At 43.3% G+C, this 4,229-nt stretch overlaps 1 non-coding gene across 1 annotated transcript; it reads right to left on the minus strand.

Moving 5' to 3' along the window:
- Positions 1-3,872: 3,872 nt before the first annotated feature.
- Positions 3,873-3,954, minus strand: trnas-gcu (transfer RNA serine (anticodon GCU)). Its single transcript has one exon. It is a non-coding gene; the product is annotated as a tRNA-Ser (tRNA).
- Positions 3,955-4,229: the final 275 nt, after the last annotated feature.

The following is a 4,229-nucleotide window of genomic DNA, read 5'->3' on the forward strand; positions in this document are numbered from 1 at the left end:
TTCTCTCTGTACCAATGCGTTTTCCTGAGTTGAATATTTGCAGGACTTGACTTTACTATCTAAAGAATTAATTATTTTCCCGGGAAAGATTCTTCATAAATCAATTAACATCTGAGGTGTTGAAACATATTTTACTTTAGATTAAAATAGTTGAATATCCTTTCCCCCAGCCTAATGTCCCAATCCTCCCTCCTCTTCCATGTAAATACAAGCTGATCCAGGTGATGTTGGAGCTCCCAACCTGACGTTCCAATGCTCCTTGCTGCTCCATGTCAATAGAAGCGGCTCTACTTGAAGTTGGAGCTCCCAGTCTGATGTCACAATGCTCCCTGCTCCATGTCAGTAGAAGTAGTGCAGTTCAGGTTAGACCTGCCACTCTGATGTCCAAATGAGCCCAGATGCTAAATGTGAATAAACGCTGATCCTTGTGAGGTTGGAGCTCCCAGTCTGATGTCCCAATATTCCCTCCTCCATGTCAATAGAAGTGGTCCAGTTGAGGTTGGATCTAACACTCTGATGTCCCAATGCTCCCTGCTGCTACATGTCATTAAAAGCTGCTCGAGGTGAGAGTGGAGCTCCCAGAATGATCTCCCAAAGCTCCCTGCTCCAGGCCAACTGAAGCTGCTCCAAATGAGGTTAGATCTTGCATTCGGATGTGCCAATGCTCCCTGCTGCTCCATGTCAATGGAAGTTGCTCCAGGTGTGGTTGGAACTCCCAGACGGATGCCACAATGCTCCCTGGTCCACGTCAAAAGACGCTGTTCCAGATGAAGTGGGAGCTCCCATCCCTGGCGGCGCACATACGTATATACCATCATAGAAATACTTGCCACTGAACATTTCCACCACTGGAACCATTGGTGGAATATTCACATCATGAGAAGCTAATATTATTTTTAGTCACCACCAAATCATTATTTCCAAAAGTCATTCTTTCTTAAACCTTACTTAGCATGTGCATACTGCAGTCAATCCAAAGTAAGATAATGGTGCTAATTGATCTATGCTTAATAAACATGTGTTGATCCTATTTTTCATGTTGAGTAACTGCGAGTTAGCAAGGACAATGTTTATATTGAAATGACACTTTTATTCCAGGTGAGAGAATGTGGTTTGCATTATTTAAAATGAACTTGTTCACTGTGTAAAATGACCAAATAAATCTCAATTTCAAAACAAAATTGGTAATGTTGTCATCTATCTTAAAATGTGATGTCTTCTTCTTTCAACCAGACGGGTATTATAACGAAAAGTCTATTAATGATATGCATATAAAGACACTTTAAATCGCAAGGTTTGTGAAGGTTTGAAGCTCAGGTTGAGGTTTAGGGTTTAGGTTTGCTCGCTGAGCTGTAGGTTTGATAGCCAGACATTTCATTACCTGGCTCAGTAACATCATTAGGGGCGATCTCCAAGTGAATCGAAGCTGTTGTGTCTTGCTTTCTATTTATATCGTTCTCCTGGATGGGGTTCCTGGGGTTTGTGGTGATGTCATTTCTGGTATGTTTTCTGCGGGGTTGATAGATTGCTTTTTGATCTATGTGTTTGTTTATGGCATTGTTGTTGGAGTGCCAGGCCTCTGGGAATTCTCTGGCGTGTCTTTGCTTAGACTGTCCCAGGATCAATGTGTTGGCCAAGTCGAACCGGACGACCAAAAATCCATAAACCAGGAGCCCCCTCAGACCCATAGTCTCATTAGCCAGAGCACCAAATTACAGACTGGACAAAGAACTACACGCAAGACTGAAATACCTCATAGAAGATTCACAGCACTCCATCCACTCCACCCAGGATTTCCTAAAAATCATCAAAAACACCAAAGTAGAGTAAGGGAAGCAATGGTCTCATTCGACATAATAGCATCTGTTCACCTTCATCAACATCGACATGGCAAAGGAAACACACTTTTAGAAGAGACCATCACACACACCAACCACCATCAATCACATTACCAACGAAAACATCATGAAGCTTGTGGATCTGTGCCTCACCACCCACTACACTTTCAACAACATCGTCTACAAACAAACCCCCAATGGCCCACCCATAGGACCTCCGCTATCAGGATTCAGAGCAGAAGCGGTAATGCAAAGACTAGAACAAACAGCCCTAGAAACAATCAAACCAAAATCTGGGTCCGCTACGCAGATGACACCTTTGTCATCACAAAACGAAACAAGATAGTAAAGACATTTAACATCATCAACAACACTCTCACAGGCATAAAGTTCAACAAGGAAGAAGAAACCGACAACAAACTCGCATTCCTGAATGACACTGTAGAAAGAAAAGACAACGGAGAACTACAAACCTGTGCATACACAAAACCGACAAACACTGACCAAATACTTCACTCCACCAGCAACCATCCCATCACACGCAAACGAAGCTGCGTCAGAACAGTATTCCAACAAGCCACCAGACACTGCAGCACAGACGAACTTCGGAAAACAGAGGAAAACCACCTTTACAATGTATTCGAGAAGAACAGATACTCAAAAAATACAGTCCACACTTTCCTCAAGAACAAACCACGACAAGCAGACCAAACACAGCCAGGAACCATAACCACCTGTCCATACATCAAAGACGTTTCAGACATGACAGCCAGACTACGAAGACCCCTCGGAATCTTAGTAGCACACAAACCCACCAACACTCTCAAACAAAAACTAACAAACTTAAAAGAACCAGAACAATCCAAAGACAAAACCAACGTCATCTACAAAATTCCATGCAAGGACTGTCACAACTACTACGTAAGACAACAGGAAGAAAGTCACGACCTTCTCTCCCTCGTAGCCCTACATACGGATTAAAAATACCACGATTTCTACTGGGACAACACATCTATCCTGGGACAGGCTAATCAAAGACACGCCTGAGAATTCATAGAGGCCTGGCACTCTAACCACAACGCCATAAACAAACACATAGATCGAGATGCCATCGATCAACCCCTCAGAAAACGAACAGGAAATGACATCACCACAAACCCCAGGAACCCCATCGAGGAGAAAGATATAAATAGAAAGCAGGAGACAACAGATTCTCTTCACTTGGAGGTCGCCACTGATGATGATGTTACCTAGCCAAGTAATGAAACGTCTGGATATCAAAGCTACAGCTGAGCAAGCAAACCTTCACCCTACATTTTAAATTATTTTTCATGTTTATGTTGCATGAATCTGCGGTCATTGATCCACAGTTTAGTTTCACTCCCTAAAGGTAACATGCTGATTTCTCCAGTTGTTAATAGTTCAATGTGATGCATCCACTGTGTGCATAACGAGAGGGAGCTTGCTCCCCACATCTTGTGTTTATCTGTGCCTTATGTCCAGCATTCATCAATGGCGAGAGCAATGGGCGAGGGCGAGACCAATGTGTCAGTCTTTCCGTGGCCATGCACGGCACCAACATTGGCAATTCTCCACTGTGCATTTACAGCCAGTTCTCAGTGCCCCTACACCCACGCCCTGCCCCTTTGAAGTATCGGCATCATTTTGTGCTGTCTCGCTGTGCTCTTCTCACCAGGATGAATTACTTCTTCTCAATCTCCTTCAGATTTCATCTGACAAAACGTTCATTAAGAATTCCTTTGCATAAACATGCACTTCGCAGCTCGCGGTATTTGATTTTCCTGGATGTCTTTCATACGAAAAAACGTTCACAGCAACTTGATTTGCAAAAGGAAACCACGCTCCCTTTCAATATCCCAATGCAACCTACATTTCAACACAGTTCAGTCAACAAGCTCAAACCATTCCTGGAAATTTTGGAATAGCGTAAATGTATATAAACTGACCATTAGCGTTCCCATACGACAGCCATGATCATCTGAAAACAGCACCGTTGAATGCCGTTAATGACAACGACGAGTGTGGGATTCGAACCCACGCGTGCAGAGCACAATGGATTAGCAGTCCATCGCCTTAACCTCTCGGCCACCTCGTCACAGGTGCACGAAAAGCTCTGACCTTATGAATAATTGAATTGGGTAAATTATGCAGAGCAGCAGATATTTCTCCCTGGTGTTGGTAAAATGATAAATAACATAGTACGGTTCCAAGACTATGGTCTGACCCCTGGGTTGTGGGGCAAGTGCACTCCCACTGTCAGACAATGCACACAGTGATCTGAACAAAAATGAGGAAATGAATATGTAACAAGGTCTGTTGAATTCTGTGAAGATTTGAAGTCAACGGAATGAAGAACCCGAGACAGCAGAA

Source organism: Chiloscyllium punctatum, chromosome 30 (genome assembly GCF_047496795.1).
Source record: "Chiloscyllium punctatum isolate Juve2018m chromosome 30, sChiPun1.3, whole genome shotgun sequence".
In the NCBI taxonomy this organism is placed as follows: Eukaryota; Metazoa; Chordata; class Chondrichthyes; order Orectolobiformes; family Hemiscylliidae; genus Chiloscyllium; species Chiloscyllium punctatum.